The following is a 13217-nucleotide window of genomic DNA, read 5'->3' on the forward strand; positions in this document are numbered from 1 at the left end:
ATTGCTTCTGTTTTATGTTTTGGTTTTTTGGCTGCGAGGCATATGGGATCTTAGCTCCCCGACCAGGGATCAAACCCACACCCCCTGCATTTGAAGGCGAAGTCTTAACCACTGGACCACCAGGGAAGTCCCCATCCCATCCCTTTTTGCCAGTGATTGGTTAAGAGAGGACATGTGACCCTGTTCTAGTCAATAAGGTGTAAGGGCATGTCAGCTTGAGAGCTTCTGGGAAAAATTTTCCTCTCTGATAAAGCAGAGAGCCACATGACTAGAAAGTCCCTTTTTTAAAACCATCACTCCTTTTGTGTTTGGGAAATGGGTTTGTGACAAGGGATGTGATGCTTGGAACTGTGGCAGCCATTTTGTGACCATGAGGAAAGGCTTTCCCCAACGTGCTTGAGGATGGAGGGAAGGAAACACAGAAAGAATTTGAGACCTCAGTGACACCGTTGAAATTTGTTATGTAAGAATGAAATTGTATTTATTGCTTAAGCCTCCGTTACCATAGCTCAAAGCATCCTAAATAATATGGTTTCTTTTTGTAATAATACTTCTCAGGAAGAGGTTCCTACCTAGAGGTGGATATTTTAAAAGGTGTCATCTCTAAAATGGGCAAAGCATCAGTTATTTAGAAACTTCTCTAATCTGGAATGTTATCCCCTACCCTTGAGGGTTACAAAAAGTACAAAATTGCTCTATTTAAACGCACTCAGAGTCATAAAATCTATGACATATACCATCTCTGCTTTCACAGAGCAGCTTAATGCTCATGATCTCCATTCACAGACTCACTGAATCTCAATGTTCAAAAATAGCACTTTGATCCAATTCCCTACATAATCTCCTCATTCATTGACCATCATCTCTGTCCCCAACAGAGGTAGGTCTGGTTTATTTGCCTGGTGAGTACAGGATAAAGAACTGGGCACACATAGCCAGTCCCTCCTTCGTCCTTCCTCTTGCGAGTGAGCTGTCCAGAAGGTTTACATTCTGCTCTGCTCCTGCACAGACTTACAGGGGCAGCCTCTGCCCTGGGGCTTGCTCCAGGCCAGTGCTTCCCGTGTCTGGGTGGGGAAATGCATGTAATTAGCGGCCCTATTCACCTGCTGATATAGGTCACATTCTCCAATGTTAGCTTTATCAGTAATGAAGATGATATGTTGGTTTAGCATTGTGTGATCAGAGTCAGTTCAGAGAACAGATTCTATTCTGGCAACTTTAAGCTACTTTAAAACTTTAAGGTATTTATTATAGGATATTAAATGGGTGATGGTATTGTAGGAAGAGCCAAAGAAACAGATCTTTCAGGAATGAAAAGCCACACTGCCGAACTGAACCATCAACGGATCTGCTGCGTCTTCCACGCATCGGGTGCCGGCAGCCGCAGAACTTTACCTCCTGGGCCACAGTCAGGAAGCTGCCCCTCCTGCTGCTTCTCCTGAATCCACACTGGGCCTCCCCAGACCAGCGGCAGCCAAGCGGATGCGCAGTAACAGGCAGGCCTCCCACTGCACAGGGACCACTGCTAAAGCGACCATAGAAAAAGTGAGTGCCTCAGGAACATGCCTGCCCTGGAAGTGTAGACGCACCAGGAATGTGCCTCTGACTCAGCCTCCCTTCCAGATGTCATGTGAATTCACCTGCATGGCCAAACCTGAAGCACATGCAGAGCTCTAGCTGCAAGGGAGTTCTGACACCTAGTTCCCAGCTTTTCTGCTTCTGCAGGACACAAAGGCCCACAAGAACAAGGGTGGAATTATTGATGAGTTTATATTCTCCACATCTGTCTGCATGGTGGCTATGGTACAAATGCAAACCAGACTACCCAGGTTCAAACACGGCTCTGCCGTGTACTAACCCAATGGCCTTGAGCACACCACATAACTCAGTGTGCGTCAGGTTCTTCAGCCATAAAATGGGGATAATAATAGGAGCTACCTTATATAGTTATGAGGATTAAATATTCCCTCTGTTCAAACCCTTGCTGCCTGTTATCAGAAACACAGAGACAGAATCAATGCAGATAGAGAGGGAAGCCTGGACATGTAAAACACACAGAACTGCAGCTGGCACATGGCAAGTGCCATGCAAGTGTCTGCTACTACTACGGCTGCAAAACTTGGCCCCTCTCAAGCTCCTCCCTGATAATAGCTTAAGGTTAGACATGCATGGTAGTGCTTAGGATGGGGGTGTGTGTTCAGTTCTGTATAGATCAACACATAATTAAATATGTTCAAATTCCTTAATAACAGCACCATCAAGAGGCCTGGTGTGTTTTGGGGGTGTCGATGACAGTGAAGAAAATGGAAGGGGGTGCCTGGCCGCACACTCTGACTCCCAGGGTCTTTCCTGCCAATCAGACTCGTGTCTGTTTTCTCCGAGGACCATAAGCCGAGAGGGCCCAAGTAAGAAGGTGTCTGCAGGGGATGACTGGCTTCAACCATAATTCAGTGTCCTGTCAGGAAGCTGGCCTGACAGCTGATGCGAACGAAATATAATTAAATGTCAACAAAAATGAACATGGGGGCTTCCCTGGTGGCGCAGTGGTTGAGAATCTGCCTGCCAATTCAGGGGACACGGGTTTGAGCCCTGGTCTGGGAAGACCCCACATGCCACGGAGCAACTGGGCCCGTGAGCCACAACTACTGAGCCTGCGCGTCTGGAGCCTGTGCTCCGCAACAAGAGAGGCCGCGATAGTGAGAGGCCTGCGTACCGCGATGAAGAGTGGCCCCCGCTTGCCACAACTGGAGAAAGCCCTCGCACAGAAACGAAGACCCAACACAGCCATAAATAAATAAATAAATAAATAAATAAATAAATAAAAATTAAAACAAAAAAACAAGTTCCATTTAAAAAAAAAAATTAACATGGCAGGGCATCGGCTGACATGCCAAGCTGGTCCCCAAGACCCCCTCCCAAGGGATGCCAATCACACCTAGCTGCTTCTCTGGGGTGATGGGGCCGAAAGGAACTGACATCAGATGCTGAGACAAAGGGAGCAGAGGTGTCTGGAGCACCTGGGAGAAGTGGGGTCCCCCCCTTGCAGGGCTGTGGGCTCCCCCTGCGGGCCAGAGGGCCCATGGTGAGTTCTTCCCGCAGTCTGGGGCCTGTGAGAGGAGTGGCCTTGAAGAAAGAGATCAGGGGCCATGCCCCACATCTGGGTTCTGGTCTGGCTTCCAGAACTGGAACACTGAGATGAGAGATCGTTGTCTGTTCCTCCTAAGTATTAGTCTTCCAAAAATGACAGCTACCATTCATTGAGTCTTTACTATGCACTAAGGCTGTGCTGATTGTTTTCTTTTTATATATAAATTTATTTATTTATTTTTTGGCTGAGTTGGGTCTTTGTTGCTGTGTGTGGCCTCTCTCTAGTTGCGGCGAGTGGGGGCTACTCTTCGTTGTGGTGCGCGGGCTTCTCATTGCGGTGGCTTCTCTTGTTGCGGAGCACGGGCTCTAGACGCACGGCTTCAGTAGTTGTGGCGTGTGGGCTCAGTAGCTGTGGCTCGCGGGCTCTAGAGCGCAGGCTCAGTAGTTGTGGTGCACGGGCTTAGTTGCTCCGCGGCATGTGGGATCTTCCCGGACCAGGGCTCGAACCCATGTCCCCTGCATTGGCAGGCGGATTCTTAACCACTGTGCCACCAGGGAAGCCCCTGATTGTTTTTTAATTGCATTATCTTCATGTGCAGTTATGGAATGTTCCCTCCAGCCCCTGCCCCTGTACCCCAACTCCCATAATCTAGTTGGGAACATGGGAGTCCAGAGACTCCATTTTTCCAGCTTCCTTTGCAACTTAGTTCAGCCATGTGGCATGTTCTCGTCAATGGAAGGTGACAGGTAGAGGTTCGTGACCTTGCACATCACAGCTGTTTAAAGAATCCGGCTCCACTTCCCCTTTCCCTGTCCTGAGGGCTGCAAAGAGGATGGAGAGTCAGCTTCATCCAAGGGGCAAGGCCTCAGTGTCTGGCAGAGCAACAAGGTAGAAGGAACCTGGGTTCCTGGTTCACGGGGTGGAGCTACCCTGGACTACCCTCCTCCAGACTTTCACGAAAGAGAAAATGAACTTGTAGCTTGTTTGCTGCCTTTCAGGACTTTTGCTACAGTACCTTAGCCTGTTCCCCTAACATGCTAATACATCTTCAGTGTTCACAGTAGCCTAGCAAGATAGGTATGATTTTCTCCCCATTTTAAGGAGAACTCCAAGGTTCAGAGAAGCTGAATGACTTGCCCAAAGTCACAGTAGTATGAAATGGCAGATGTGGGACCCGGTTCCAAATCTGTCTATGACCAAAATGTATGCCTGGATCCAGTGCTCAGCGCTCACGCCTCCCCCTGCCGTCTCTGTGATGACAGCTCTTTACCTACACCTGTGCATTTAAAAAAATTTACCTACATCTGTGCATATCAGGTTTAAAGAACCTGATATGTTCCCCCCCAAAGAGAAAAGAAAGGAGGAGGCCTTCTTTTCTTTCATAAAGCTGAGTGTTGGGGACTTGGGGATACAGGGCATGATAAATAAGGGCAATGAGTTGACCTCTGTTATTTTTGCCTCCATCCCCCCATTCTGGTCATAGCACACAGATTTTGCTGAGGGGACCTCTCCTGTACTCTCAATGCATGTGGCTCAGCCTGACTTGACTTACCCCACTGAGCCTGAGTCAGGCCGACAGACCCTCTGTCCCTGGTACTGGAGTTTTGGTGGAGACACACAAAGTCTTCACAGGCCCAGAGTCCATTCATCCCAACAGCAGACCCCAGCAAGACAATTCATAGGTCCCTGCTCCCTGGAATTCTGGGCCGCTCTGAGTCCTGACCCTTCCAAGCCTTGTTAATCAGCTCTTCCTTTGATTTGGAGAGCTCCGGCGTGTCCTTCTAATCAATTTCCCCTCTGCTTACATTTCTTCTGAGGCTAGTCTATCTTCCTTGCAAAGGCCCTGCCCGATAGTTAGAGCTGCTCTGAGCCAAGGGCAGAGGGGGATGGCACAGACCACGTCCAAACATGACCTCAAGTGTTCCAACCAAACCATCTGGGAGCCCCGGAGCTAGACTCAGAGACCAACAGCACGAGGCCAGGAGATAGCAGGCCCAGAAATGGGATGGGAGACAGGCAAGAGGCTGGAGAGAGGATAAAGGACCGGGACTGACCTGGGTGGGGGGGGATCTTTATCTTGCTGGGTTCTGGAGGTGCGTTCAGATAAAACGCTCCACGTTAATTAGGAAACAGGATCTGCCTTGGGGCTCTGTATGTCCTGGCATGTGGATGAGACTCTGGAAGGCTCTTGCCTGCTGGCTGTGGCCAGCGGCCCTGAGGCAACACGGTGAAGCGTTGGCCCATCCTGGAGCAGAGGACGGCGTAGTGAGGAGCCCCAGTGAGAACAGCATTTGGAAAGTACAGTCGTAAAGCACTTGAGTGACTCCCCAGATGGAGCTGGATTTATGGGGCCCCGTTATGGCTCTGCCTCATTTTGGATGCAGAGACCCGTTTGGGGCATTATTCATGGAGGACAGCCTGAGCCACGGGCCCCTGGGGCAGAGGTCGTGTTCGAGGAGGGAGAGCGCAGTGTGTGACAGCTTCAGCAACTCACTCCCTGGTCCTGCTTGGAGGGACCTCCAGTGCATGGACTTTCTGATCCTGAGTATCAGGACCATCAAGCACACTGGGGGCTGGGGTGACAGTCAGGTCTGGTACTGGCCAGAAGGTGGGATTGTTCATCAGTAATGGAGACAGCAGGGGACAGCAGTGAAGAGTCAGTGGGTCTGAATCCTCCCTCTGCTAATTCCCAGCTAGGTGACCTAGGACAACTTCACTTCTCCAAGCCTCAGTTTCCTCATCTGTAAAATGGGGATGACAAAACTTTCCTCTTCCAGATATTGTGTGGACGAAGGGAGGCCTTTAGCACAGCACTTGCTGTATAATTAGCCCTCAGTAAGTAGTAGCCATGACAGAGTATTAGGCATAATAATGAAAAGATCTCACTTTTCTTGTAAATCACTTTTGCATTCATAATCGAGTTCTGTCTTCATGACCACCCTGGGAAGAGGACGGGTTAGATGGCAATGTTTCCAGGTTAGTGATGAGGGAACCAGGCCCCAAGAGGTCAAGGGGCCCTCCTGAGTCCCCATGTGGGCTGGGGACAGAGCCAGGACTTAAGTCAATGGCTTTCACTCCTGGGTCACATCTCATTCTGAGTCTTGATGAGACCCTGCCTTCCAGACAGAATGGTGATGAGAATAACAGGCGCCATTACTGGAGCTTACTGGGTGCCAGGCTCCTTGTCCTATCAGGCCCCTTGTCCTATTAGTGATCTCCTTTAACCCTGAAAAGAAGCCAGCTGCCCAAACAGGATCAAGGTCCATAAAGAAGTCATCAATGTAAACCATACGCCAACAACGATGCGGGGAAATGGAAGAAGCCTGCTCAGCCTTGGCACCGCTGACGTTAGGGGCCAGACGCTTCTGTGTGGGGCGTCCTGTGCACTGTGGATGGTTATCGGAATCCCTGATCTCTACTCACTGCACACACCCCAGTTAACCAAGAATGTCTGCAGGTTCTGCCCCGTGTTCCCCAAATGCCTCTGGTTGAGAACCACTGCAGGGAGAGAACCAAGGAAAGCTTCCTGGAAGAGATCATTTTAAAAAGCAGGGTGTGGCAGAGGGAGGTTCTGGAAGGCTCAAGAGGAGAGCCCTCTTGAGTGCAGAGAAGGGGGAATTTCGGGGAGACCTTGCAGCAAATGTGTGGGCAGGCTGTCACAACCTACCCGGTGAAGCCCAGGGCCTGTTGAGTGGCTACATCCCGAGAGGCCTGTTCTCCTCCTCCTGGGAAATGAAGGGCGGCCAGTCCTAAATCACATCCCTTCTCTCCCTGTCCCAGGAGCGCCCAGAGGCCCTCAGGCTAAGGGCTTAGCTGCCTCGTGAGCTGTGGATGGGGTGGACGCCACCTGCAATTTCACCTGCATCTGCACGGCTTCTTGCAACACTGACAAGTAAGGTTTGTCCCAACCATGTGAACTTGCTCCTGGCCTTGACTCCCTGGACCCAGGAAAGCAGAAAAGTCCCCAAGGAGCCTGTTGAGGTGCTATGGAGAGAGAAGCACAGGCGTGTGGACGCACCCTGCGATGCTCTGTGTGGCTTTGGCAGACTGGCTGCCAAGACGTTCTGGAATCATCACAGGACTCTGCTGGCTGCATGATAGAATGGTTCATCTCACCACCGCAGACCTTTTTTTTTTTTTTTTTTGAGACATAATTCATATAGCATAAAATTCACCTTTTACAAGTATACACTTTAGTGGTTTTTAGTATATTCACAAAGCTGTACAACCATCACCACTATCTAATTCCATAATATTTTCATCACCAGAAAGGAAATCCCTACCCCTTAGCAGTCACTCCCCATTTCCCCTCCCCCCGGCCCCAGCAACCACTAATCTGCTTTCTGTCTCAATGGATTTGCCTATTCTGTACATCTCCTATGAATGAAATCATACCACACTAGTCTTTTGTGACTGCCTTCTCTCACTTAGCACCATGTTTTCAAGGTTCATCCATGGTATAGCACGTGTCAGTACTTCAATCCTTTTTATGGCTGAAAAGATATTCCATTGTATTGACATACCACAGTTTGTTTCCTCACACATCAGTGGATAGACATTTGGGTTTCCAACTTTTGGCTATTGTGAATAATGCTGCTGTGAACATTCATGTTTATATGGATATAGGTTTTCATTTCCCTTGGATATATACCTAGGAGTGGAATTGCTGGGTCATACGTAGCTCTTGGTTTCAAGATGATAAAAAACTTGAGATCACAGATTGGGGTATACTTCCGGGTTGGAATTCTGGGCCCCTCTAAGTCCCTGCTCTCTCCCTGTGTGGCTCATCATGGAACTGTCATCCCACCTTCAACACAGCCAAGTCTTTTAGAAGCTATTTATACCCCAGCTTGAGTTTCTTCCCATGACACTGGTTCTCCAGGTACATAAGTATTCTGACAATGTCTCCATAATTCGGTAGAAGAAACATGTCAGGTACTTATAACTTCAGTATGGCTTTGGGGACATCTATTATCTAATGCTGTTTTATTAGTTGAATGAAGATATGAAAATAAAGTAAGGGAAAGGAACTCTGATTAGGGTCTCTGAGGTTTCGTGTAAGATATCGTGTAAGATTCCAGAAATGAAACTAAATTTTACATAATTTTTTTTATTTAGTTAAAGCCTACTTTCCAAAAAAAAAAAAAATTCTTAAGGGGCTTCCGGATAAAAGTCAAATTTGCTTGTTAATTATATCTTGAGCCCCACCCATGATATGAGAAGTTTTGTTTTCTTTACCTTGACTTGATCTGATTAAGTTAATGGTCTGGGAGGTAATAAAATCCCCTCTTTGCAGAGCTAGCTCTGGCCAGGCCCATTTCTGATCATTTTAGCAACTCGACTGGGTCCTCTAAAAATTAAGTGGAAGTTAGCCTCAGACCTGGAGGTGCTTTTCCATTCCTTTACTGCTGGACCACGTCAATATTCTAAAGAGGTTTCGGGTGTTACTCCTTTTTGAATAATTTATCATAGCTAATGAAAGCTTCAAAAATCGGCTAACATCAAAGCAAAGCAAAACAGTCATTCCCACAGGTGTCTCAAAGGAAGCCTTTCTGGGCAGAAGAGGTGAAAATACCTATTTCAGCTTCTGCAGCCCTCAAGTAAACGGGTAGATGGAGTTCATCCCCATCTAAGGAGTAATCATGGCACACCTACTGTGAAAGAATTAGATACAAAGTAGTATTAAGAGAGTGTAGTGGACAGGATAGGATAGGTTATGTTGCGGTAACAAACAACCCCACCAATGTCAGAGGTTTAAAAGAAGCATTTCTTTCTGCATCTCTGTTCATCTAACCCTGAAAAACAAAGCAAAGCTCACCTACAGGGGCTGCTGATTTCTGTTTGAAGAGGAGGATGTTTGCTGATGGACTTTGCCAAGTTGCCTGATGCTACACTACATAATTATTTTCTATGTTATAAGCCAAGGACTTCATGAGACAGTGAGCTCTCTAATAAGAGTGCAAGCCAGGTAAAGATAGGATTGTGTTTTCTACTCCTTTTCCATCAGCTTTGGTATCTTACCAAAGGGCCAAGCATGCTGCAGGTGACCCAAAACTGTGTGAAAGGGCTTCCCTGGTGGCGCAGTGGTTAAGAATCTGCCTGCCGATGCAGGGGACACGGGTTTGAACCCTGGTCCGGGAAGATTCCACATGCCGCGGAGCAACCGAGCCCGTGCACCACAACTATTGAGCCCACGTGCCACAACTACTGAAGCCTGTGCTCCGCAACAAGAGAAGCCACTGCAATGAGAAGCCCGAGCACAGCAACAAAGAGTAGCCCCCGCTTGCCGCAGTTAGAGAAAGCCCGCGTGCAGCAACGAAGACCCAACACAGCCAAAAAAAAAAAAAAAAAAAGCAATTGTGTGAAAGGCAGCAGAGCAGAGCACAGAGACAGAGGTTACACTCGTGGGTTTGAATCCTGCTTCCAGCACTCCTGAGCTGTGTGACTCAGTGTTCTCAACCTCTCTGTGCTTGTCCTCGTCTGTGAATTAGGGGAAATAACAGTCCCTCCTTCCTGGTGGACAGTGAAAAGTAACTGAATTAATTAATGCCCGTCAGGCATCTAGAAAGGTCCCTGGTACCTTGTGGGCACCATATTAGTATTTGATAAGTAAATCGTAAGAGTTAGCATCTTCTGAGTGTTGATTGAGGAACTGAACTAGGGATTATTTTACTGAATCCTCGTAACAATTCAATGAAGTAGGCATATTATGATGACCATTTTGCAGATGAGCAAACTGAGGCTTGGAGAGGTAACCTTCCTGGGGTCCAATAACTTAGTAGAAGGTGGAGACAGAATTTCCACCCAGGTCTTCCTGACTCCAGGGCTGACAGCCCTTGCCTCGAAGCTATAGAACTTCTACTTGCAGAACGAAATAAAAAAGGCTTAGGTGAGCAATGCAGTGCCCGTTTTTCTTGATCTGATGCATTGTACACTCTGTACTTTGTCTTCATTTAGTCCTTAACATTCTTGTTCCAACATACTTTCTAATCCTCTCCCATCGATCCATTTTTGTAGACTTTTGTCTCCTGGAATGGATTCTAGAATTCCACTGCACTGTCCTCCCGTTAGCACTTCTTGGACAAAACATAAATTAAAAACAGCACCACCCTCTCTCTCCCTTTCTATCTTCATGTGTGTTACTCAACTGGCCACCAAATGATACATCCACACAGTTTAATTCACAGCTTTGGAAACCCCTAAGGCCATGGTCACCATTTTCCACACACAGTGGATCTGGGAGCTGCTTTCTCCCGCTGAGCTGCCTGAAGTTTTGCTTCTCTGTTGCAGATGCAGAAAGGGGCAGGTCACATCATCTGTTCAAGGCTCTTTTTTTCCTTCTGTCAAGTTTGTGTCTTTCTTAAGAAGTTCCCCCCTTCCTTTCTCACTCCTTCAGGTGACAGAGGGTGAGGATTGTTAATATTATGCAAAAGGCAGTTCTTTGAAGAAACATCTAATGAACAGACTTTCATGGTGTCACGCCTGCTAACGGTGGGACAGTTATCTTCCGAAATATGGCAACCCACAGAGCTGAGCCGAACTCTGCTCTTTTGTGCTCTTTTGCAACAGAAACGCACCCAGAACTCTCCAGCAGACTCAGGGCTGTTGGAAGAACTGTCAGCTCCCCCAGTCTGTCTCACACACCCACAATGTGCCATCTCTGTTCTAGGGACTGGGGATCAGAGCTGGACAGGACGAGGTCCCTGCACCCACGGGGCTCACATCCAGGTGGGCAGGCGGACGTGTGGTTGTCACGGCTGATCTGAATGCAGAAGAGATGCACGCGGCCTCACTGAGATGTGGGCCTTGAGGGACCTGAGCTCTGGCTGGGAAAAGCCCAGGTTCAGGTGGGGAGAGGGGTGCCGGACAGGCCCACGCACAGGTCAGGGCCCTCCTGGATGGAGGCGTATGATGCTTGTGTGCAGGAACGATACCCCGAGGCTTGTGTCCCTGGGATTACAGAGCCCCGAGGGAGAGAAGGGGCCAGAATCAGAAACCGGAGGCTGGAAAGTAGCTGATTTGGCATTTCTGATCGGAGAAAGACAAAGTGCTGATGGGAACAGAGAAGAGGCAGGGACTCCAGACAAAGGAATAGATTTCCTTCCAGAAGGAGCTCCCCACTAGCGGAGGCGGTGGGGAAGGACAGGCAATAAACAAACAAGCAAACCTATAATATATAAGGTAGAAAGAAATACAAGGCAGGCTGTGGGGATGAAGAACAAAGTGCGAGAGAGGGGCTCCTGTTTCAGACAAGGCTTTGTTAAAGGTGACATCTGAGCAGAGACCAGAGTGAGGGGGGGATAAGGAGAGGAGCAGACAGCATGTGCAAAGGCCCTGTGGGAGGAGAATGCTGGACCCATCACAGGAATAGCACGGAGACCAGAGGCTGGTGCAGAATGAGCAGGGATGCGTGGCAGGAGAAGAGGGCGGAGAAGCAGATGGGAACCAGACCCCTTGGGCGGTGGCCGGGGGGGGAGGTGGGCAGATGTAGGTTTCATTTCGGAGGTTCTGGTGGATGGGCGAGAGCATGCACTTCGAGGGTTGCCATGAAGCCTGAGTGTGCAAATAAACTGTGGGGAGAAAAGCAAATCTGTGAATCAAAAATATAAAGGGCTTTCAAATCCATCTCCATGAGCCAGACGGGCACCTGCTACGTACCTTGCACATAGTAGAAAAGTTTGCAGCTGGGCTTATGCACATTCCCACCGGCTGTAAGACCTGGGTTCCTGCTCTCCCGGTGGTCCGTGTGCACATTGCTCTCAGTGTAGCGTGTGCTTGTCTGTGCTGCCTCTCACGTCACCCTGCCCGTGAGGCGGTGCTGTGTTACCCAGTGGTGTGCTGGAGCCGGCCGCCCGGGCTCCTCAGCCGGGCGTCCCTTCCCAGCTCTGCCACCGGGGACGTCAAGTTAGTAACCTAAGTATTTACCCTGTGGAAACTGATGAATGCCACACCCAGCTGTTCCCTCTGCCACCCTGGAGAGAGCTGGTTGTTAAGCACTTACCAGCACACCACTGGCTATACCCATTTGGCAGAGGAGGCAGCCAAGGCTCAGGGGGGCAAAGGCCCACAGCATGGGGATGCTCCACGTCCAGAGATCTGCTGCCTCTTGACAGCTTGTGGATGATTCTGGTAGCAGACACTCCAGCGACAGTACATCATTTTGGATGCCATGGGAATTTTTAGGGATTTCCACACCCCTTTGGTTCCTAACTGCGTCTGGTTTAGATTAAGGCCAGAAATCCCCGTTGAGCTTTCCATGAAGTGGGTGACCCCTGTGCTAACCCCTGATGGCTACAATCACAAGAGGGCACCTAGAAAACCCTGTTGGAGGGTAGGTGGGGGGAGTCACCTCCAAACCAGGCTGTACCCTTAGGAGCCGGGAGAGGAAAGCAGGGAAGCAGAGGCTCAAGGTGAGACTTTGGCAAATGCCACTTCTATAACCGCTTGTGAGCAAAAGGCCAGGCCCTGTGGTACTACTGTTGATTACGCTGAGAAAAACCAATCCAGTTTTTAATTTCCTCAAGTGGAGGCTATAGGCTATGTGGGTTCACAGGGCGCCGAGAGACGAGGGGGCAGCCTGAGATGGGGAGGCTTGTTTTCCCGAGAGACCACCTAGAGGGCACTCTTTGGGGCTGCCCAGGGGTCCTGTCTACCCCAAGTTCTCACTGGCTTCAGATACAAACTGGGCTCTCTTCTGACCTGTCTTATGCCACAGAGGTAAGGAAGGCTCCACTACAGGAAGAATAAGAGCAAGCATTTATTGAGCACTTACTGTGTGCCATGTACTTTATATACATATTTACACACCGACACACGCCTATTACTCATGTCATCCTCACACGCCCTGTGACTAGAAACTCTATCCTCATCCCCATGTTACAGCAGTGCGAACAGATGCAGAGAGAGGTTAAGTAATTTGTCTGAGGTCACACAGCTAATAGGTAGGAGAGCTGGGTTTGAACCTAGCTAGTCTGGCTCCAGATTCCCAGCCCCTAAATCACTAAACTGCATGGGATAGGGGGATGCAGAGATTAGCCACGACGCCTTAGGAAATGCTCTGAACGTGTACAACATCTCCTCAAAGGACACTGGGAAGATGCTGTGGGTTCCCGGGGCTCCTCCAAACCCC

General features: G+C 49.0%; 1 protein-coding gene across 2 annotated transcripts in view; it reads right to left on the reverse strand.

Moving 5' to 3' along the window:
* The window catches only part of LOC309623881 (kazrin), a 460374-nt gene that overhangs the window by 259663 nt on the left and 187494 nt on the right, over nucleotides 1-13217 (reverse strand). The window lies entirely within an intron of this gene.

The sequence above is a fragment of the Balaenoptera borealis genome, assembly GCF_965194805.1.
Source record: "Balaenoptera borealis genome assembly, chromosome: 1".
In the NCBI taxonomy this organism is placed as follows: Eukaryota; Metazoa; Chordata; class Mammalia; order Artiodactyla; family Balaenopteridae; genus Balaenoptera; species Balaenoptera borealis.